At 40.4% G+C, this 25,565-nt stretch overlaps 1 protein-coding gene across 1 annotated transcript in view; it reads left to right on the plus strand.

The window, feature by feature from the left end:
* The window catches only part of LOC149153229 (selenoprotein O), a 158,030-nt gene that overhangs the window by 78,711 nt on the left and 53,754 nt on the right, over positions 1 to 25,565 (plus strand). The window lies entirely within an intron of this gene.

The raw sequence follows: 25,565 nt of genomic DNA on the forward strand, positions 1-25,565 counted from the left end.
CACCCCCAAATCTGCTTTCGAAGCGTGCTCTGAGCGAGAGCGCATCGGGACCGACCCTAGGAGAGTGGTCCCAAAATTCACTCCCAGTGGGAGCGAGTTTCGGGAGCGCGCTCCCAATTTTTTTTTGTGCTCCCTACCAATGAGCGATAGAGGCAGTGATTGGGGAGCGATCACTCCCGTAATTCTCTGCTTCGCTTCGAGAGCGAATTTTAAGTGTGGGAAGTGATATGGGAGCGATCTCTCCTACAGAAAAAAATAAAAGAAACGTTCCCGCTCTACTAAGAGATGTGCGTGACCTACTTGGAGGAGAACTTTTTTTGGAGGGAAAACGAGGGGCCAAAAGAATAAAAGGCCTCCTCCCCTCCCACATTATATCATTTTTATGAGCTCGAGAGAGATTGAGAGGGTTTGAGCTTGAGAAGCTCGAGAGAAAGGAAGATTGAGAGGGTTTGAGCTTGAGGAGCTTGCAAGGGAGATTGAAGGTTGCCATTTGAGAGAGCTTGGGAGATTGAAGGCACCACCATTGGAGAGCCAAAGAGGTAGGGTCTATTAGTTTTGGTAGCATCGAATGTGTTCTAGTCACGAAACTTGGTGGAGAGGCTAGAATACATGAGATCTCCATAACCCAGAAATCGTTTATGGAAATTCCACCTAGCAATGACTTAATTAGATTATTAACTATTTTTTAATTCTTCCTAAGTCTAAACTTCGAAAAACTGGTTAAGTAATCAAAATTAATTAAGTGAAGGAGAGAATTCTATAGAAACTCACACGGATCGACAAAAGATTAATCTAAGCATTTGATTAAGATCTAATCTTGGCTGTTGGTGCTCCAACAGAGGATTATAAGAAGTCGATGGGTAGATGGAGAACACACCAGTGTAGATACTTAGTGATCTAGAGAATTTGATTTTCTAGTGCAGGTGATTCAACAGGGGAAATCGAGTCAAAGGTTGAGTTGCAGGTGGTAGAGTAGCAGATTTCCAGAGGAGTCTCTAGTTCCGGAAGAGTGAAAAGAGAAGGCCGAAAGTATTCCTTAGGAGGCAGTGTAGGAACTACGCAGTGCCTCAAGATAGGTAGTTTGATTCAGCCAGAAGAAGGGCCGATTTAGCTTCATGAGGCTGAGAAAATTTCCAGGAGGCCGGAAGAATCACTTCGAGTGGCAGCGACAGGCTAGACATCACATCAGAGGTAGTTTCTAGGTAGTACGAGTGGGGCCTGCACAGAAGGAGTGTATAAGGTTGACACATAGGGTTCTAGAGTTAGTTATAAGGCTCAATTTGTTGCGGGATTTCTTGATGAGGAGGGTAAATTCCCTCAGATATTTTTGCCAATATTTTTCTCTGATATAAATGCTAGTTTGGCATCATTTTATTGTACTCAGAATTTCTGTTGTTGCATAAATAATAAAACCCTCAACTGTTGCATCGGTTTTCCGACAATGGGTTTTTTCGGGGACAATTGTCCAAAAATAATGGTGTCACAATTCTTGTGTGTGTGCTAGAATTTCTCAGTTTCTAGTATTTTTTATGGTGAAAATTGCAGTTGTGATTTTATTCATTGTTTGCCGTAGCAAATAAACTGCATAATTAAATTTACAATTAGGAGAATAATTTCCAGTTGTTGCAATAGATGAAATTTTCACATGGTATCAGAGCGTGAGTGATCAGTCGAGAAGCTCAGAAGTGGAGAAGGGAATTTCTCTGTTTAGTGGGAGCAGCATGCTGAAATTCTCAGAGGCTGTGGAGAATCTAGACAGGCAAACCAAATTACTGGGAAGAATTCAATTTTTAGTTGCAGGAAGTAGAAAAATTCAAATTTCCTAGAATAGTGATTCAAGCATTCAGAGGGAGCAACAACAACTCAGATTTTCTCTGAGCAGATTTCTAGTTGGACACAAGGGATTTTGCTGCAGTTTTCATTTTCAGAATCAACTTTGGGTGGAAGAAGAATAACACACAAAATTTTCCTTTCTATGACCATGGACAAAATTGACATTCGGGGGGCCTCAGATTTGTCTTCTAGGTTGGAGGATGAATTTGTTTGCTTATCAGGATCAACTTCAAAGGCTGTCTGGTATATAAAAATTGGAGCGTCAGCTCACATGACAGCCGAGCTAAGTAACCTGACACGTGGATTTGGGATTCATTGGAGACGGGGATTTGAGTGTCGGATTCAGACACGTTGACCCCTCAGAACAGGACACGTTCGGATACGTTATATATTATTTTATTATATATCTATATATATATATATATTAAAAATTAGATATTTCTTACACAAATTCTCATTATTGATACAAATTCATTGATTTCAAACATAGATCTTCATCTAGATCTAAGTTTTACTGTTTACAAAGTAAGTTAGTAACATTGTAGCATGCATAGTACATACAAAATTCAAATACATGTCACATAAATGATAAATCAATGAATCATAAATTCTAAATTCATAAGAGATAAATTATAATATATATTCAATTCATCAATGATCCAATAGGAGAAAGACAAGATAGTAAGATAAAGACACTGACAAATGTAGTTTTCTCATTAAGTCATCAAAATCAAAATGTGTCACATAGGTAGTGCAATGCCAATGGCAAAAAGAAATAGAAAATACAAAACAACTACAAGTATACAAGCCTCAAAGCAATAGGTAGCCCATGACTTATGATTCATCAATCCTCATAGTCATCATCAAATCAACATCACTGCCCTCATCATCATTGTCATCACTGCTCTCCTTTGCATCCTCCTCCACCCCTGTATCCAAAGTCGTCTCTGCATCTGCTGGTGTGGAGGATGACCCCTCTACAATATTACCATCATCAAATCTAACAGGCTCTAGCACTGGATCATTGAGATCCATGTTGGCCAATGCCAACTCAACATATCATCAGGAAAGACATCCCCCATCTTTGTCTTTCCCTTCAACCACTCTTCCCTCTGCTTGTAAATAAGACGAAGGTTGGTGTGCACATACACCATTGTCTCTGCCCTGGACTACTCAAGTGTGCTCTCCTTAACACTATACAAATTCCCTTATGTGCTCCAATTCCTCTCGCAACAAGAGGATGAAGTCACCTGAGAGAGGAGCCTCATGGCTAACTGCTGTAGAGGAGGGCTTGTTGCCCCATGATTTGCCCACCAAGAATAGGGCTTCTTAGCCCCCCTGTCTCTAATCACATCATATCTTGCAAATCGACCAGTGCCAATGGAAAACTCTGCAAAGGCATCCTCCACCTCATCAAGCAATGCTCTATCTTGAAAAACCCGCTTGAATGCATCTTTCCTTCGCTGTGAGATTTCACCATCCATGTGAGGAGGGAATTTGCAGGAAGGTCCACCATTCAGCGACTCATGGCTGTAGTATTTTGGGTTCAATGAGTGAGCTAAACAATGTAAAGGTGTGCAATTCTTGTCCCATATGCTAACAAGAATATCCTATATGGTACCACAAAAGGCCTCTGGTGATGTCTCATACTCGGGGCACTCACTCTGTAGAATAATGCTCCTCATAGACTCAATCATGGAATCCCATCCGTCATAAACCTCTCCTAGGATGGATTTGTCTGTATCTGCAAATCGAAGCAAAGAAATGATAGGGTCCATGATCTGAATAATTAGATCTAGCCTCTCCCACCAAACATCATCTAGCACTGTGTCCTTCACTCTTTTAGAGGCTAGTTGCTCTGTCTTTCTCCCAAAATACCAAAACTCTAAAATAACCATGGCCCCAAGAGCGGTCTTGACCTCCCTCAACCTATTCAACATGATGAATGAAGAGGCAAACCGTGTATCCGCCATCTTCAACAATGATAGATTGCTATACTCCTTGTAGATAGTGAGGGCATTTATATGATTTTGTATAAAGTTACAGATATGCCATGCATCCTCAATAATGTTACCAATCCAAAGCACATCAGAAGCAATGGATTTCAGTGCTAAGTTCAATGAATGGACAATGCAAGGTGTCCAAAACACTTGTGGATATTTAGCTTCCACAATCATGCCAACAACCTTGCAAACAGGTGCATTATCTGTAATGATTTGCACACAAGAATCAACACCTACATCTTCAATAACTTTAATAAACAACTCACCCATATATTGTGCATCCTTGTATTCTCCAAGTGTATCCACTGCTTTCAAGAAAACTGGACCATTCAAGGAAGACACCATGAAGTTGATGAGTGGGTGTCGTGCTGGATCTGTCCATCCATCAGAAACAATGCTAACCCCAGATGTTGGCCATGATGCTTTAATAGGCTCAAGCATTTTTTGCACCTCTTTTTTTGCCTTTGTCAACAATGTGGTTCTAAGCTTCTCTGAACCAGGAGGCACATACCATGATGGAGACCCGTGAGTTAGAGCTCGACACATCTCAATAAATAGAGGTGAGCGTGCAACATTAAAGGATATGAAGTTTTGATGGAAAAAAGGCAATGGTGAGATCAAGCTCTTTCTGTTTCTCTTTTTGAAAAATCTTGTCCATTGGACCAAGTGAAATTGCCTTTCTTTTTGCTGCTTGTCCCCCAATAGAACTCTCAATTGGAAATTTGTTGCTGCCTTTCTTAAAAAATGGAAGGGGGTTATCATTCTTCGTTTTTTTTTGATTTTGCAACCATCTTTGCCATACCAACAGTGAACTCTTTTTCCATTTCTTTCCTCTTTGGTAAAGGAACTTGTGTACAAGCTCCAACTCCACAACCTGGTAAAGCTAACAAATGGCCTTTCACATGAAAATATGTGCTTGTGAAAGTATTGTGGCAAAAGTTGCATCTCCAATTCACATTGCCTCATCCCTTCCCCTTGTTGCTTGGCTCATCCTCTCTTGTGACATATTTCCACAAGGGATATTTCTCAATGTTACCTCTTTGAGGAAGTCTTCCCTTAACATTACTTGCAACAGACTGATGAAATTGGGGGAGGAGGGGCATCTCTAATGGGGACATTCTTCCCCTTCCTTTGTCCCCTACTTGCTGCCCTTGATTGAGCCATGAATACTGTAAAAAAAAATAAACAAAACATGCACAAATTTGTAAAAGATATGCATATGCAAACTGCTGTAATACAAATGCAAAAAAATAGAGAGGAAATGCACTTACCTGTTGCTTTAATCTCCTTGAAAACGCTCCAAACCCTTGGCTCTTTGCTCCAAACTCCTAACAGCAAACCCACAACTCACCTATTACAAAAGAAATGATACAAAATGATACAAAATAGAGGCATTTCCGCCCTTTATGGCTGCGCAGGTTCCGGTTTGCCGGATTCGTGTTCGGATTTCGTGACACGATGTGTCTTAACGGGACACGATCCGGATTCGATAGTGTCCCATTCGGACACATCGTGTCACGAAAGCCGGACACGAATTAGGTTGAATTGAATCTGATTCGACGGATTCAGACACGTGGCCCTTAAACAATGAATCCGGTTTTAGAGATGACAGGGGTTAGAGAATATTTCTCTAGCTACAAGGAGGAGTAGATGGACTTCCAAATTACAATGGGGAACAAAACGAATTGTACTCCAATAGGGAGAGATATTGTTAAATTTTAGAGGGAGCCAGGAGCAAGCACCAATGCTACAAATGTATTGCATGTGCTAGGATTGGGTATGAACCTGATTTTAGTATCCCAGTTACAGAATAAGGGATATGATATCCATTTCGTAGGGAAGAAAGTGTTTGTCAAACACTCAAGCTAGAAAAAGGTAAGACATATTGGAGTTCGAAACAACAGGTTATACAGGTTGCAACTCAACTCTCCAATGGCACTAATAGGTAGTTATAATAGCAGTGGGAAGGAATTGAATGAGTTATGGCATGAGAATGGGACACCTACACCATGAAGCACTCAAGATGCTCAGGTAAATAGTAACAGGGGTTCCAGAACTTGGGACAGAACATGATGATGTATGCAGAGGATGCGTAATTGGGAAGTATACTAAGGCAACATTCCCAAGAAGTGACAACAGAGAAGATGGCGTGTTAGGACTTATACATTTAGATATTTGTGGCCCAATGTTCACTAGATCTCTTAGTGGTGCTGAATACTTCATCATCTTTATTGATGACCATTCCAGGAAAACTTGGATCTATCTTTTGAAGACCAAGGATGAGGTCTTTGATCGTTTTAGGGAGTTTAAGGTTCTCGTGGAGAATAGGCAGGAAAGAAGATCAAGGTGCTTCGCTCAGATAATGGTGGAGAGTATATTGATATGGGCTTCATAGATTTTTGTGCGAAGGAAGGCATCAAAAGAGAGTGGACAACTTTGTATAATCCACAACAGAATGGGGTAGCAGAGCGGAAAAACATAACCATAGTTGGAGCTGCAAAAACAATGTTATATGACTAGGACTTACCCAGGTTTCTATGGGCAGAGGCATGTAACATGAAGATGTATATCTAGAACAGGACTCCTCATAGAGCATTGGGGAAGAAAACACCAGAAGGGGTCTTCACAGGGAAGAAGCTTGAGATTAGTCACTTCAAAATCTTTGGCAGCATTGCTTATTGCCACACGCCAGATGAGAAGCGCACCACTGGATCAGACTGCAGAGAAGGGGTTTCTCATTGGGTATAACAAGACCTCCAAGGCATACAAGATCTACATTCCTAGCAGTAGGATACTTGTAGTGAGACAGGACGTAAAGTTCATGGAAGATCGAGCTTTCAAGAGATGTCGTGAGATTGCCTGCAAGTGATCAAAATCAACCAACTGGAGCTCCATTGGTCTAGCAGTAGGGACAACCACAAGGGTAGCCAGTGGGACAGTCACAGGGATCCAATAGAGTAACCAATACTAGCATTTCTTTAGGAGCCGAGAATCCAGTGAGATCTCAGGAAACGAAGCAACAAAGGCAGGATGAGGAGGAGCTGGTTGAACCTCCCACTACTAGTGGTCGAGCCAGTAGAGAGGTTTGTCAGACATTGAGAGATGTAGAGGAGTTTATTGGTGTGCTTAGGACGAACAAGAGAGAGTGCAGACAACCTGACAGATATCAAGAATTGGTAGCTCAAGTTGCAAAACCTCCCAACTTTCAGGAAGCCGCACAACATCAGGTGTGGGTAGATACCATGGTAGAAGAGTACAACTCTATCATGACGAACGATGTTTGGGAGGTAGTGTCGAGGCCCGATGACAGGTCAGTTGTAGGTTCTCGATGGATCTACAAGATCAAGTACGCTGTAGATGACAACATGGAGAAATACAATGCTAGGTTCGTGGCAAATGGGTATCCACAAAAAGAAGGGATAGATTATGATGAGACCTTCACCCTAGTTGCCAGATACACTTCTATTTGCTCAGTTATATCCCTAGCAGCTTAGATGGGATGGTAGATTCACCAGATCGACATTAATACAACGTTCTTGAAATGGGTGACAGGGGAAGAGGTGTAAATAGAACAACTAGAGGGCTTCGAGACTCATAAGAGGCGCACTTATGTGTGCACACTGATGAAAGCTCTATATGGGCTCAAGTAGGCTCCCAGGGCATGGTATGGTCAGATTGACAACGACTTGCAGTAGATGGGATTTGTCAAGAGTGACGAAAATGCCAACCTTTACTATTTGATGGTAGAAGGTGAGCCACTCATCCTAGTATTGTATGTGGATGATATCTTCTTGACAGGATCATCAACACTTATAGAGGATTGCAAGAGGAACTGGAAGCAGAGTTTGATATGAAGGATTTGGGTTGATGCACTATTTCCTAGGATTGGAAGTGTGGCAGCAAGCACAACTATGTGTGAAGCTATATGGCTTCACACGCTGTTGGTAAGCTTGTTTAGGCAGAGGATGGAGGCGACAAGTGTCTACTATTATAATCAGAGTTTTATCAAGCTCTCTAAGAATCAAGTGTTTCATGACAAGTCGAAACACATAGATATGGGTGTCATTTCATAAGATATTGCATGCAGTGTGGAGCAGTCCAGCTACAGTATGTCCCACAGAAGAGCATGTTGCAGATATACTCATGAAAGCTCTACGGAGAGCTAAGTTCGTCTATTTTAGAGCACATATGGGTATGGTGGAGAACCTGTTTCAGTAGCAGGGACAAGTTATTTCAAATGCTTCTCTATTGCAGTAGTTGCAATTGCAGCAGTAACAGATGAAAGGTAGTTGCAGTGCAGATGTAGGGTTGGCAGCAACATGGAAGTGTCAGCAACAACACAGATGCAACATTAGAGTTGTGCAGTAATTTGTGGGCAGCAGCAGTCAGACATTGGTAGTGTGATAGAGGATGATACAAAGACGAAGTGTTGTGGCACAATGTCCATCACTAAAACACAGTGCTTGCTAAGAGGGTGTGTTAGTTTTTGTAGCGTCGGATGTGTTTTAGTTACAGAACATGGTGGAGAGGCTAGAATACATGAGATCTCCATAACCCAAAAATCGTTTCTGGAAATTCCACCTAGAGATGACTTAAGTAGATTATTAACCTTTCTTTTAATGGTTCCTAAGTCTAAACTTCGGAAAACTGGTTAATTAATCAGAATTAATGAAGTCAAGGTGAGAATTTTGTAGAAACTCACACGGATCGACAAAAGATTAATTTGGGCCCTTAATTAAGATCTAATCTTGGTTGTTGGTGCTCCAACAAAAGATTATAAGAAGAAGTTAATGGGTAGATGGAGAACACACCAATGTAGATACTTAGTGATCTAGACAGTGCGATTTTATGGTGCAGGTGATTCGGCAAGGGAAATTGAGTTAGAGGTCGAGTTGCAGGTGGTAGAGTAGTAGATTTCCGGAGGAGTCTCCACTTTCGGAAGAGTCAGAAGAGAAGGCCGAAAATATTCCTCAAGAGGCAGTACAGGGACTACGCTGTGCCTCAAGATAGGTAGTTCGATTCACAGCCAGAAGGAGGGTCGATTCAGCGTCCAGAGGCTGAGAAAATGTCTAGGAGGTTGGAGAATCAGTTCGAGTGGCAGCAACAGGATAGACGTCACATCAGAGGCAGTTTCTGGGTAGTACGAGTGGGGTCTGCACATAAGCAACGTAAATGGCTGATGCAGAGGGTTCTAGAGCTAGTTCTAAGGCTCAATTTGTTGCGAGATTTCTTGAGGAGGGTAAATTCCCTTATATATTTTTGCCAGTTTTTTTCTTAGATATAAATGCCAGTTTGCATCATTTTATTTACTCAGAATTTCTGCTGTTGCATAAATAATAAAATGCTCAACTGCTGCACCGGTTTTCTGACATTAGGTTTTTTTTAGGGACAATTGTCCAAAAATAATGGTGTCACAATTCTTGTGTGTGTGCTAGAATTTCTCAATTTCCAGTGTTTTATTTTCCGCAATATTTTTTATGGTGAAAATTGCAGTTGTGATTTTATTCATTGTTTGCTGTAACAAATAAACTGCATAATTAAATTTACAATTAGGAGAATAATTTCCAGTTGTTGCAATAGATGAAATTTTCACTGGGTCTATTCCCATTCTTTTTTTTTCCATGTAGCCTTTGTGTTTTTATATGTTGAATGAAAGATGTTATCTTCTCCTACTCTTTCCCAATTCCCATTCCTCCATTTTATGGTAGGCAAGAAATTCAAACTTCATCAAATATGATGGGTATATGGCTTAGCTTTCTCTCGTTGGTTACTTTTTTTGTTATAATGATGGTGGTGGGGAATATAAGAAGAAGTGATGACGATGTTGAATAAGTGGGTAGTGGTGGATTAGGAAACCCTGGAAAAGAGGAGTACCAAGAGGAAGAGGCGGGGGAGGATAATGAGAGTGGAGATGATGATGGAAAGAAAACCAAGGTAGACCAAACCCCCCCGTGGATGGAAAGGGTGTGGAACCACTAAATTTACATGCCCCCATTGCAAAATCACTTACATAGGTTCATATACCTGTGCTAGAAAACATCTCTATGGGAAAATGGCATGGGATGGGATTAAGAAAATAACAATAAAAATCATTTAAGTGTGTCAACACAACTAAGAGCCAAATACAAAAGGGAATAGAGGAAGCCCAATACAAATCTAAAAGATCAAAGGGTGAAGTTGAACATGACACCACTAGCCCACATAGAGCAAGAACTCCATCAACATCCACCCATGGTAGTGGATACGGAGCCACATGCACATACATCTCTTTAAGGTGTAGAACAATATCAAAATTCCTTGATCAAGGGTGTAGGGATGACATGGATGCATAATTTTTTCGATTTCTCTTTACATGTGGGATACCATTCAATGTTCTTCTCTCACCTTATTGGCATGAAATGATTGCCGCCATCAATGATGCCCCTAAAGGATACAAGAGCCTTGGGTATGACAAAGCTAGAACCGTGGGACTTGATCGTGAAAAAGCCAAAATAACAAATGCTTTGGGTAAATTCACAAATGGTTGGAATGAATATGGGGTATCCATTGTATCTGATGGCTAGACAAATGTAAAAGGAAAGCCATTGATAAATGTTCTTGGTGTGTCTGCTACTGGTGCAGTCTTCCTTTCATCACATGATTACTCAGAAAAGTTCAAGACTGCCATCAACATTGCACAACCATTAATTCAAACAATTGAAAGTATTGGGCCATACAATGTCATCCAAGTCATCACTGATAATGCTTCTAATTATAAGGCAACGAGAGCAATCATTGAGGATAAATACCCCAACATATTTTGGTCTAGGTGTTTGGTTCACACGATGAACCTTTTGATGCGTGACGTTATTAAGATGAAGGAACCTCAATACAGACGGATTAGTGAATTACAAGAGGCAAGAAAATGATAAAATTTATTACCAATCATAGCAATACCCATGGCCTTTTCTGTAGTCACTCAAGGTTGGAGCTATTGAAGATGGCGAAGACTAGACTTGCTAGCATGGTATCAAGTCCACACAAGCAGGTATTAAAGGACAGGGTTGCAACCACAATTGACAAGGAAAATTTTGACGAGGTGGAGCACATCGCTCTTGATGGTTAGTTTTGGGCAAGTGTGAGGGATGTTTTGCAATACACCAAGCCCATGTATAACATGATTCCTTTTGCAGATATAGATGCACCAATGATTGGGGAGGTGTATGAGTAGATGAATAACATGTTGGGGCAAATAAAAGATATTGTTTAGCAGGAATATCACATCTTGTATGATCATATTCACAAATATGTGTGTGCACTGTGGGATAAACATAATGTTCCACTACATGCCTTGGTGTATATCCTTATGCGAAAATAATACTCTCCATCTTGGTTACGCAAACCTGCATCTAGTGGTGGGGTTAGGCGGTGGGGTTAGGCTCAAATCCCATACAAATCCAAAGGTACAAGTTGGGTATATGGAAGCATTAGAAAAGCTGGTCCTTGACATGGAGTGTGCTAGATTGCGTGGAGAATTAGGCAAATACTTAAGTCAATCTGGAGTGCTTGGTTCTTTGTATGCAATCAAAGATAGGGATAGAATGAATCGTGTTGAATGGTGGAACATGTATGGCTCTGGGGGACCTTTGGCAAAATTGGTAGTAAAAGTGCATTCACAAGTTGTTGATACTTCTTTAATAGAGAGGTGTTGGAGCACCTATAGCTTCATCCATAATGTGAGAAGAAACTGCCTCAATGAGAATTGGGCATAAAGCTTGGGTTTTGTGCACTACAAGTTGAGGTTGTTGACACATTATTGTGAGCGCAATTGTGTTGATAGATCATATATGGCTTGGGAAAACAACCTAGACGAGACTAAATTGGAGGATGAAACTAACATTTAGAAGAATTGGAAGAAAAGTTTTTGAAAGATGATGATGAAGCAGTATTCACAACAACAACCATGCCAACCCCATCATCCACTACCAATGCTCAAGTTGCACTAGCTTTGCCTTTGCCGCCACCTCCATTTGCAACATTGTGTGAAGGTGATTCGCCTTTTGGTTTTGGACATGGTCATCCCACTATGCAGGAGGAGATTGCTCATGGATCACGAGAAAATAAATTAGAAGTTTCTCGTGGAAAGAAGAAATTTTAGAGTATAGATTTACATGTCTTTTCGAGTTTGTACTTTGTAGTGCTTTTTATAACTATTGACTCTTTCATATTTATTATGGTCGGAGCCCTATAAAGAAGTTATGAAGAAGATGGCTCCATGATGAAGAAGATGAAGTTCATCCATGACATGATAATGTAGAAAGGAGGAACCCTACAAGCAATTGATAGTACCGTGATCTCCACCGAAGGACATATAACTGCTGTTGGAAACAAGTCCATAGTTAAGAGGGAGCTAGAGTATATTACCTTTATAGGAATAAGTAGATCCTCCCTAGTTGAGAGGGAGAGATAGACACATCGTTCTTGTATTCACATTATAAAGAAAGAGTGGAGGATTGGGTAAGCATCTGAGACCAATATCGATACTCTTTGAGGATGAGGTAGGGCATTTAATAGGCAAGAGTAGTTGAAGGGGAAATTCCTTGAGGATGTGGAAATCCAAGACAAGAATGGTCCTAAAAGGACATACCTTGAGAACATCTGGATGGGGTATGTAGCTTGAGAGACAGTGATGAAGGTGTTTATAAATCATTGTCTCCCCACAATTGTGCTCTAATCTAGTGGAGAGATAGAGTTGTTAGTCAAGGCCTTGCTATATGACAATGTTTGTTGATATGATGAGATGCACTGATATAAGCTGACAAGATAGCTTATGAGATGGCTTACCAGTCCGACTCTTCAGTATGAGAATTCTTTAGTATGAGAATGACCATGTACCTTCTATGTATTATGAATACCTCCCTAGTTAAGAGGGAGTGTTGAAATATGTAACTAGGTTCGGTCTTCATAATGGCTTATGCACTATTGATTTTATGTATTTGATGTAAAAGAGAAAGGAAAAATTATTATTGTTACTTTATAGCATGGGTTTCATGTTTTAGGTCAAATTGTTTTTAGGTTAAGCACCCATAGCGTGCTTCTAGGTTTTTGTCATAGATTCAAAGAGTAAAAAATGTCATTGTAATATGTAATAGACCCTATTGGGCTTCTTGTATCAAGCCAAAAGAATTTTTTGTGAGTGAAAAGTGTCATAGTCTCCCTCAAAGACCAAGTCAACCTACAAGAGAGGAAGTCGACCTACAGAAAAGATCAAGTCGACCTGATGAAGGATAATTCACACCCCTTGGAAGCCTATATATAAGTGCATTCGACCTCATTTGAAGAGACATCCAAGACATTCGATAAATAAAGGAAAGAAGTTTGATCTTAAGGGGAAAGATGTCTGAAGGGCAAGCAAAGTACAAGAAAGAGAAGCCGAAGTTTTGAAGACTATTTTTGGACCTCTATCTCCTGCACGTGCGAAATCAAGGGAATCATTTTTGTTGCAACAAGACCGAATTGCAGCCATCTCAATGTTGGAAAATCAGAAAGGCAGAAAGATTTTCTTTATGTTGATAATTACTTGTGATATTCTTACGTTCTTATTAATTTTCTTGAGTTCTTCTTTTATCTTAGTTCACTAAGCAATTACCAATAACCATAACACGAAGATCAAAGACACCAGATGTAGGCGGACAACCAGGGAAAAACCCCTATTTAGGGGAAATCCCAGTCAACAACTCTTTCTTTAATAGTTTCACGAGATGATCTAAGACTTCTAACCTAGACACAAACTTCCTCTAATCACCTAGTTAGTCCTTCCCTTCTTTTGCAGATGATAACCTTCAAGTAACAACTTCGACCTAGAATTCCAACCTTCCAGTCACAACTGAACTTTGACCTAGATGCAACACTTCGATCTTGAAGCAGCGCTTCGACCTAGAGGCATTAACAAAATTTTGACCTCCCCAACAATAGAACTTCGACCCAGCAGAACTTTGACCCATCAACAAAAGAACTTTGATCTTGATGTAGTAAATTCATTGTTCCAGAAATAGCCCAACAAATTCACAAGTGTGAGAGCGATGACGCATAAACTTCGACTTTTATCCTTCTCTAGTAATTCTCCTACTTCTCTTGGAATTTCACACTTTTTCTGCTCCTCCTCCTTCTCTATATCGAACTTGTGAGAGTGTGTCTTCCAAATAAATTGAACTGCACTATATATATATACCCTTTTTTGGAGTTCGAATTACCCTCACGCAGGCGACTTGATCACGTAAGGGCCGACTTGGTGTGGAGGAGACAAATGACTTATTTTACTCAATAATAGTTTTTTTCTCATGATTTAAAAGCCCAAGAAGGGTCTCATTAAATGGACAATGACTCTAATGATTCAAGACAAAACCTAGAAGTCCTCAATGGGGACTTTGACCTAAAACATGATGACCCAAGCATGAAACCCATGCTTTAATAAGTCATAATAATAATAATAATAAAATCTTTTCTTTCTTTTGATAAATACATTTCATTATGACTCAGATACAATTATGAAGATCGAAGCTAGTTACATTCTTCAACACTCCCTCGTAACTATGGATGTATTCATATATATACAAGTACAGGAAAGATCTCAAAACACGTGAACCACAAAGAGTTTAGGCAACGCGGTACCACGGACTAGATTCCTGACCAGGGCAATCTATCCGAGTGGGACTAAGATGGACTAAAGCTTTCAGCCTCTCTCTAGGTACCATCAAGCTTACTTACTAACCATCAACCCAGGGAACTAGGTGCGTAATGCAAGGTCAGAGCTCATGACCAATGCCACCCTCCCTACTTCGAGAACTAGACATCAACACACAGGTCGACCAGATGTCCTCCCAGACATACATAATGCCTCAACACATCAAATCTCTCCCGATCAAAATCAAACATGCTTTCAAAACTTCGAGAGATTTACCTAAACAATCACAACCCCAATCAGTAACAAACTTTCAAATATTAGTAAACCTTCGGGGTCTTCAGACATCTTGATGATGCTTCCCAATTTATCATAGTAGGACTTAGAGGCTTCCCAAACAAAACTTGATAGAAGATTCCTCAATCATATAACTTCCTTTCCTACTTCACATGCAACAACGTATTCTACAATGAAATCTTGCGTTCCTTCTTTCAGCAACACCTCAATATACATTCTCCAATTTCTTCTTCAAGGTATTCATCATGACTATAATATGCCCTCCCTCTCAACTTGGGAGATATACTCTTTCCTTTATCCAGGCTCCCTCTTAACTTAGGGAGATCAACTTCTTTCTATGATATCTGAGAATCTTTCATGGCTTCCATCCTCCTTATCTTGATCATCATCATTCATATAACTTTCTTCATCATGCTTATCAATCAAATCAACTTTACTTACGAATATCTTCAACATCTTGAAGATTATGTACCTGCACAACTTAAACCACAAGTACAACCAAATGCATACATAGAAGCATGGATTTAACTATATCATAATCATGGAAGCATTATACTTTAGATACCAAATACCTAAACTTCGTTAGGTTCATAGTCAACAAGAGACACATACTTCTGTACTTCAATTTCTTGCTTGGGTTAGGTTATAACCCCTAGATCCCATCAACAACTCAATCAAGATATCAGTCTCATTATATCTAGGGCCGTACTATTACTTCCAGAGATATTGCATACTCTACTATAATATATTGCAAACCGTACAAGCAATTCAAACAAGTATATTTCTACAATGCATCCAACAACTTTAGAACTCATATATTAGACTTTACTAGGATTTAATTCAAACCCTAGATTTCATCTTTGAGACACTAAGCCTTAGATTTCAATAATCAAAACCAATCACAACACAATCTAAGGTTTCAACTAAATTAACAACTTCTACTAGGGTTTGCTGTAAACCGTAGACAATATCGCCATATCCTAGAGCATCAAACTTCTACTAGGGCTTAGTTACAAACCCTATAAGTATCAACAATTAGGTTAGCACATATACATATCTAGGATTTCATAATCATGCACAAGCATATCAATATCCACTGGGTAAGCCCAAGACACAAATATCAATACATTTAAAGTCGGACATATAACGATCTTGACTAGCTTAGGGTTTTGATCAAACGAACAAACATACACCTAGGGTTTCATTCCTAGGAGCTTAGTCTTGATATATAAGGGTTTTTCTTGTAAACCCCAATTTACCAAAACGTCAAGGTCTAGGAATACATTACCATCCACTGCTAAAGGACTAGGGTTTCCATAACAATACCAAAACTCCAAACATGACATTACCATAAAAACCCCAACACCAAAAGAATAATATTTTCTAGATTTCATCAACAACCCTAAATTGACTAGGGTTTTTCACATTAGCATACCCTTAGGTTAGGGTTTACAAAGAACCTTTTAGGGTTCCACAAACATGATGATTTTAGTGAGGGTAGATTCTATCTAATGATTAATCTCCCAAATAAGAATATTTAAGATTCAAAAGTCTTAGACATAACACTTGTTAGCTAAGCCACCTGACACGAGGACACAGGGCACGTAGAACACGAAGATTCGAGTGTCTGACACGGGCACGTTGACCCCCCGGAACAGGACACGTTATATATATCTATATATCTATATATCTATATATATATATCTATATATTTCTTACACAAATTCTCATTCATGATACAAATTCAGACATAGATCTAGATTCTACATTGTAAATTTAAAATTTGTAAGTTTTACAAAGTAACATTATACATACAAATACAATTGTGACAGATTCATCAATGATCGAAGAAAGACAAGAAACTTTTCAAACTGCCGTTTTCTCATAAAGTCGTCAAAATCAAAATGTGTTACATAGGTAGTAGCAATGCCAATGGAAAATAGAAATAGCAAATACAAAACGACTTCAAGGTAGTAGGTAGCTGACTAGTCATCAATCATCATCATCATCATCAAAATCTGTCATGATCACCACTGCTCTCCTCTGCTGAATCCTCCTCCTCTGTATCCAATGTAATCTTTGCATCTGCTGGTGTGGAGGGTGACCCCTCAAGAGTATTAAAAGAATATTGAATGAATTAATTAGGAATGAGCAAACAGCTCAATGATAATACAGAGATATTTACAATAATAGAAACATCAGGTTTCTATGTAGAATATGGAAACAATCAGTTTCATCTTAAGAAACTGCTAAAAGAGTAAAAATAGCAACAGCTAAAAGAATGAGCATTAAATACTAAATAGAAATATTCTAATACCCTCCCTTAATGCTCAATCTATTTACAACACCAATAGACCCTCGGAATTTTACAAATTTATCAGGACCAAGAGGCTTGGTGAAAATGTCGGCGGGCTGCTCTGTTGTGGGAACATATTGCAACTGAACTGAGTCGTCTTCAACCAGTTGGCGAATGTAGTGGCAATGAGTTTCCACATGCTTTGTTCGTTCATGAAAGACTGGATTCTTGGCAAGTTTGAGCACTCCCTGATTATCACAGAACAAAGGAGTAGGCCCTGTCTGGAAAACATGCATATCTGCAAGCATACGTCGAAGCCAAACTGCCTCACAAGATGCCTTAACTGCTCCCCGATACTCAGCTTCTGTTGAGGAGAGAGCCACTGCCTGTTGCTTCTTACTAGTCCAAGTAACAGCACCAGATCCTAGACTAAACACATACCCAGCTATAGATTTACGGTCATCAACCGAACCGGCCCAGTCAGAGTCAGTGTAGCCACTGAGAATAGGATTTGAACTGCGAGTATATAAGAGGCCATAATCAGAAGTACCACACACATATCGTAGCACCCGCTTTGCTGCTATCCAATGATCAACTTTAGGTGCTGACATGAAGCGGGAAATGTAGCTTACTGCAAAACTGATGTCAGGTCTGGTAGCAGTAAGATAGATGAGAGTGCCCACTAATTGCCTGAATAAAGTTTCATCCACAAGGGGAGAGGGTGACTGTGCTGAAAGTTTGAGCCCTGGTTCCATAGGAGTCGTGGCCGGTTTGCAATCCTGCATTCTGAACCTTTCCACAAGATTTTTGGCATACTTGGACTGAGAGAGAAAGATCTGATTTTCAGTCTGCCAAACTTCAACCCCCAGGCAGTAATGAAGAAGTCCCAAGTCTGTCATCTCAAAAGTTCTGCATAGATCTTGTTTGATCCCATGGATCAAATGTGCAGAGCTGCCAGTAATGATAAGGTCATCCACATAGACAACCACAAACAAGATATCACCACCAGTATGCTTGATATACAGGTTTGCATCAGATGGACTCCGCTGAAAACCCTGATCTGTCAGGTACTGATCAATTTTCATGTACCAAGCCCGAGGAGCTTTTTTCAATCCATAGATTGCTTTAGCTAACCGACACACTTTCTGTTCTTGACCAGCAACCTTGAATCTTGGAGGCTGCGTCATGTAGACTTCTTCTTGGAGATCACCATTTAGGAAAGCACTCTTTACATCCATCTGATGAACTTTCCAATTGAACTGAGCTGCTAGAGCAAGGACAAGCCTTATGGTACTCATCTTGGCTGTAGGAGCAAAAGTCTCCTCATAGTCGATGCCTTCCTTCTGTGAGAACTCTCGAGCCACAAGGCGAGCTTTATACTTGTCTATGGTTCCATCAGCTCTGTATTTCACTTTATACACCCATTTGTAGCCTATGGGCTCTTTTTCGGCAGGAAGATCAGAAAGTGTCCAGGTGTGATTCTTCTGAAGACTCTGGAATTCGGCTTCCATAGCCTGTTCCCACTCAGATGTACCCTTAGCCTCTAAATAGGTTTGAGGCTCAAAAATACTGTGTAAGTTAGCCATAAGAGCGAAATTGACTGTAGACTGTTGTCTGTTCTTATGTCTAGAAGTTCTACCTTCAAGCAGCTCATCATCCCGGAGATCACCAATGGTTTTAGCCCACCATTTAGGCCGAAGAGTAGAAGAACCAATATCAGGAGGAGGTGGAGAAGACTCAAGAGCAATAGGGGTAGCAAGGGGAGGGTTATTTTCTGGAGGAAGCTCAGATAGAGTATTATCAAATACTGATGCTGCATCATCCCTCCCATCAGGTGGACCGACCGGAAGAAGAACACTGTGAGGCTGATCCTCAGAACGCTGCTCAGAAGAAGAAGATTGAAAGAATCCTCTGTCTTCATCAAATACTACATCTCGACTGAAGCTAAGACGACCAGTGGCTATATCTATCAGCCTATAGGCCTTGTGATGATCACTGTAACCTGTCATCATGAGTTTCTGGCTTTTGGAATCCAACTTAGAGCGCTTAGCAGGTGGAATCCAAACATATGCAACTGAGCCAAAAACTTTGAGGTGACTGATCTTAGGCTTACGACCAGACCAAACTTCTTCAGGAGTCTTCCCTTTAACAGCCTGAGTAGGTGATCGGTTAAGAAGGTAAACAGCAGTAAATACTGCTTCAGCCCAGAATTTGTTTGGAACACTCCTGTGTTGTAACATGGAACGAGCCATTTCAACAACCGTGCGGTTGCGACGCTCGACAACACTGTTCTGCTGGGGAGTGTAAGGTGTGGTTAATTGACGTTTGATGCCATGAATATCACAGAAGTTGGCAAAAGCTGAGGAACAAAATTCCCCCCCATTGTCGGTTCTAAGGGTCATGATATTACACCCAGATTCTTTTTCAACTAAGGTTTTAAACTTCTGAAAGGTACTAAGAGTGTCAGATTTATTTTTTAAAAAATACACCCACATCTTTCTACTGAAGTCATCTACAATAAGTAAAAAATATTTGCAAGCAGTGATAGAAGCTGTATTCATAGGACCACAAATGTCAGCATGAAGTAACTGAAGTACCTTAGATGCGCGCCAAGATTCTCCACTTTTGAATGAAGACCGATGTTGCTTTCCCGCTTGACAGGCGCTGCATACCTCCAACTGCTGAGTCTGAATATCAGGTAATCCTGACACAAGTCCCTCCCGAGAGAGCTGAGAGAGATACTGCATATTTAGATGCCCATATCGCTGATGCCATAGAGTGCTGATGGGAGAGACACGTGCTGCTAGAGCCACTTCTGGAGAGTCACTGGTGTCAAGTAGCCTGTATAGACCATGGTCCTCTAGGCCAACAGCAACTGTTAGACTGGTCTCCCTATCAATGATGGAGCACTTGTGTGCACTGAACACAACATCGAGCTGAGGAGAATTCCTCATAATCTGGCTGACAGATAGCAGATTAATCTCCATACCAGGAACATAGTATACATTCAGAAATATGAGCGTGCGTCCACCAGATTGAATTTGAACTGTACCCCTGCCAGCTACAGTGTACTTTTCACCTCCACCAAATACCACGGAATCACTGAAAGGTGAGAAGTCAATGAACCAGTCACGCCTGTGAGAGAAGTGGCGTGATGCACCAGAATCAATGTACCATGCAGAGGAAGGAACATGTTCTGAAGACCTTTTAGCCATAAAGGCGTAAAAGGCAGACTCTGTCTGCTCGGAATGTTCTGCAACATTTGCTGTCTGATGTGGCCCTCCCTGTTTCTTCTGTTCAGAAGCAATCCTCTGTCGGCAATCTTTCTTCATGTGACCGAACCTGTGACAGTAATTACACTGCACACTTTTCTTCCTAGCAGGATCAAAAGGCTGAGAAGAGCCTTTCTGCTGAAAGAACTGAGAGGACTGGTATTTTGCAGCAAATGCATTTTCCGAGGACACTGATGACGCACCACTACCAAACTGCTGTTTCCACCGATCCTGCTGCAGAAGTTTGGTACATAAATCTGGAAACTTCAGATCAACATTTGTGGTTGTAATGTTGAGTGTTTCTATGAAGTGTTCATAAGATTTCGGTAGACTTTTCAGAGTAATGACTACCATATCTTCTTCCTCCATGGTCCGACCAATGGCTTCAAGCTGATCTCGAATGTCTTTAATTTTGTTGAGATGTTCCTGTAAAGACATATGTTCATCCATCATGATGGAGAACAACTGATTTTTGAGAGAAAATGCTCTGCTTTTGTCAGATGTCTCGTGCAGTTCTTTCAACTGTTGCCAGATTTCGGCAGCGGTCTTGCCAGAAGGAATCTGTGGTAACTGATCATCAGCGACAGAGAGCTTGAGAAGCATAACAGCCTCTCGATTTCGATCATCAAATTTATCTTGATCGGTACCAGCTGTACCGGGACGAGGCTCTTTGCCCAAAATGAGCTGATCAAGACGCCTGTATTCAAAAATGGTCAGCATTCTTTGTTTCCAAATGTTATAGTTGCTGCCATTAAAGTGTTGATTTCCTTCTAACATCAGATTGGTGAGCGTGGCCATTTTCCCAAATACAGAAGTTTGACACACAAAAAAATGTAGCTCCCTGCTTAAAATTCCTCTTTCAAGATGACTGTACCAAACCTTAACAAATTCTGCTTTGAAAGAAATAGTCTTGCACAAAAAACTCAGATCTGTATCTTCATAAAATTAAAGCTGATTTGAAGAGAGAGAGAAAAAAATACGTAGACTGAAGCTGTCCACGATTATATATACGCTGTTCTGGTCCCACCGCTTCAAAAGAAAATCACAATAAACTTTAATCAAATCGCTAAGCAAACACGTGAATCTGGAAAATGCCGTCACTTGAAAATATCGTCACTGGAAAATGCCTGGAAAATGCGTGATATTTTTAATGCCGTCACTATGATCTGGAAAATGCCGTCACGTGATGCAAGCGGGGCTTAAATCTCTGGAGGATCTCGATCTGATGAATACGTGAGCCAAAAATACGTGAGGGAAAAAAACGGTTTAACTGTAGCTTCGGCTTTGGACGCAAACGCTTCGGCTTCGGTTTCCGCTATCGCTTCCGGTTCTGATTCAGGCCCTCGATCTGACGTCAAAATCTTCGCACTCCGCTTCAGTGTACAGACCCTGCCTAATTCCTCGAATTCAGTATCGAATTACGCTGGGATCTTCGCAAACTTCGATTGCACCAAATAATCGAAACGCTGGCCGAATTCAGTGAGCCGTGGGCAAATTCAAAAGCATACAATGAGGAGACAGTCAATAAATTGATACCACGGGGACAGCTGATGGAATAATAGACAAGTATAAAGCTCGCCTTGTGGCTCGAGGGTTCTCACAGAAGGAAGGCATCGACTATGAGGAGAATAATATTACTGTAACTTTGATATGATTCGGACGTGCGATTCCCGTGTAGCGAAGACTGTGTGGGCGTCAGGCGTTAACTTTGATATGATTCGGGCGTGCGATTCCCGTGTAGCGAAGACTGTGTGGGCGTCGGGCGTGTAGACTGTGTTGCCACGTTCCCGTGTGGCAAAGCAAATCCTCAGCTGAGCAGCGAACACTGATATTCTCAGTGAAAAGGGAAGGGTTCCGGTGGCAAATTTCGAGAGTGGCTAGGCTTCAAGTGCCACGATGAGACAACAGATCTTCAAACAAATAAACTGATCAACTCGCCGACAAATAGACTGCTGCCCCCGGATTCGAAATGCCGGATTTTAATTTCAAGGCAATTTCACGATTCCGCCACAAAGTTAATTCCTCATAAAATGACAATGCAGGAGAAGAATCCCTTTCTGTATCGAGATTGACGACTGTAAGCTTTTATCACAGTGAGCAAAGCCGAGGCTAAGACTCAGTGAAGGCTACCTGGCTTACAGAGGGCTCGACCTTAGAAAGGAATGAAGGAACTCAAGAGATTAGGATACGAAGAGGATAGCTAATCAAGAAATCTACAGACCCTGAGAGCAGTTTCGAAATGAACTACTGAATTTTTCAAACTATGAAAAATTATTTCGAAAAAAAATCCCTGTGCTCTGATACCATAAAAGAATATTGAATGAATTAATTAGGAATGAGCAAACAGCTCAATGATAATACAGAGATATTTACAATAATAGAAACATCAGGTTTCTATGTAGAATATGGAAACAATCAGTTTCATCTTAAGAAACTGCTAAAAGAATAAAAATAGCAACAGCTAAAAGAATGAGCATTAAATACTAAATAGAAATATTCTAATAAGTATCACCATCATAAAAAATGACAAGCTCTAGCACCGTGTCATTAAGATCCAAGTTGGCTAGTGCCAACTCAACACTATTATCCAAACCCATATCATCAGGAAAGACATCCCACATCTTTGTTTTCCCCTCAGCCACTCATCCCTCTGCTTGTAAATAAGATGAAAGTTGGTGTGCACATACACCACTGTCTTTGTCCTGGACTGCTCAAGTATGCTCTTCTTGACACTGTATAAATTGCCATATGTCCTCCAATTCATCTCGCAACAAGAGGATGAAGTCACCTGAGAGAGGAGCCTCATGGCTAACTGCTGTAGAGCAGAGCTTGTTGTCCCATGAGTTTCCCACCAAGAATAGGGCTTCTTAGCCCCCTTGTCTTTAATAACATCATAGCCTGCAAATATCCTAGTGCTAGTGGAAGACTCTACAAATGCATCTTCCACCTCATCAAGGGATGCTCTATCTTGAAATATCCGCCTCAATGCATCCTTCCTCCCCTATGAAATTTCACCATCCATGTGAGGAGGGAATCTGCGGGAAGGTCCACCATTCAGCCACTCATGGCTGTAGTATTTTGGGTTCAATGAGTAAGCCAAACAATGCAAAGGTGTGCAATTCTTGTCCCATCTACTGACAAGAATTTTGTATGGTGGTGAAGAAGGCCTTTGATGATGTCTCATACTCAGGGCACTCACTCTATAAAATAATGGTCCTCATGGACTCAATCATGGAATACCATCCCTCATAAACCTCTCCTAGGATGGGTTGGTATGTATTTGCAAATCGTAGCAAAGCAATGATATGGTCCATGATCTTAATAGTGAGACCTACCCTCTCCCACCAAGCTTCATCTAACATTATGTCCTTGACCCTTGTTGAGGTTGCTTGATCTGTCTTTCTCCAAAAAGACCAAAACTCTGAAATAACCATGGTCCCAAGAACAGTCTTTACCTCCCTCAACCTCTTCAACATGATGAATGAAGAGGCAAACTCTGTATCTGCAATCTTAACCAATGATAGATGGGTGCACTCTAGGACATGCTGGGACACACTCTAGGACACGTTGGACACGAGAATCCCATGTTCTAGGACACACTGGACACGAGAATCAGACACGTGTCCTAGAGAATTGTGTCCGATTCGTGGGATTCGGGACATGGGGGGGGGGGGGAGGACGAATATGGTTTCTTAGCTTGTTAGTAATGTGAAGCAGATTTATTTGAATGAATGAATATACCTTTATCACAAAGAGATCAAGGCTTTTGGTCTAAAACATACCTTTAAGTTGTTTTCTAGACAAACCTTATACGACATCAATAGAACTTCTATCATGCTTTATCTTGTGAGATCTTCTCCATAGCCCTTGAGCATATCAACAAGTTTTTCCTAAACAAGGAAAATATGAAAAGAAATGTTATTAGCATCTAATACAAACACATTTAGATAGGAAAAGGAAAACCAAATATAAAATATAATACAAGGAGTAAGATACTTATCTTTGGAAAAATGGTGAGGGCTCCCTCTTAATCCAATCTCAAGGGATACCTATAACTTTAACAAAACAATTCAAAAATGTTTTTCCAAAGCAAATTAAACCTATAAGTAATAAAGATCAGAGTACAAAGAAAAACACTTCAAAACTTTAGAGTAGAAGGATATATAGGGGATAGAGTCCCTGAGAGTCCTTAGCAAATAAGTCTTTATTTTGGATTCTTCCATCTTGTTCTTCTTTGGTGGTCCCTCATCAACAACATTTGCATGTTCCCTTTCTCTTTTCTTATTTCTTGGATTCTCAGGACAATCGCTTCTATAGTGACCCAGCTTGTGACAATTGTAGCATTCAGTCTTGGATAGGTCTACCTTCCTTCTAGGCCCTTAGACTTCTTGAAGGTTCCTTTGTTCTTGTGATGAGCGTAATAGGCATTTGAAACTTTCTCCTCTTAATTCTCTTTGTTTCTTACTAATGAAATTCTAACTTCTTCTTGACTACATGCATTCCATAATTGTCCAAATGTAGGAGTTTCTTTCCAACTGTTGAGACCTGATGAAAAGGCACTCCAAGATGTTGGTAATCCTAGAAGTGTAGTGATTACAAGCGACACTATCTCATCTATTGCCTGGAGTTCATTTCTGATTCTAGCTATCCTTACAAAGAAGGATGCCACAATGTCTTCCTTTGTCATCTTTATAGTTCTTAGTTCATTCTTAAGACTTGCAATTTAACCAAGATTCTTGATTGTGAATAATTTGGATAAGGCCTCATAAATGTCTTGAGTGGAAACTATGTTGGATATATATGGTATGAGGTTGTCCTTTATTCCATCCACCATTAGGGTCATGGCCAATATTTTTGTTTCTTTAAACTTTTCTTTTTTTGCATCACTTGATTCATTTGTAGTCTTCTTTACTTTTCCTTTAACTAAATCCAAGACTTTATTCTTCTCAAGGATGAGATATATCCTCTTTTACCATGCCTTGTAATTGGATGCTCCTTCTAATTTGTTTTCTCCCTTCATTGAGTTAGATATTATTCTTGAAGATAGTAGGCTTGACTTCTTATATGATCCTTTCCCATGATGACCCTTATTCAAACTTCTTAAAGCTCCTTATTCTTTTTCCAATAGATCTTTAGGTTGCCTTTTTCCTTCTTCACCTTAGCTTTGATACCATGTTGGAAAATCAGAAAGGTAGAAAGATTTT

Source organism: Pinus tabuliformis, chromosome 9 (assembly GCF_031772625.1).
Source record: "Pinus tabuliformis cultivar Carrire ecotype Pingquan chromosome 9, CPIR1, whole genome shotgun sequence".
Lineage (NCBI taxonomy): Eukaryota > Viridiplantae > Streptophyta > Pinopsida > Pinales > Pinaceae > Pinus > Pinus tabuliformis.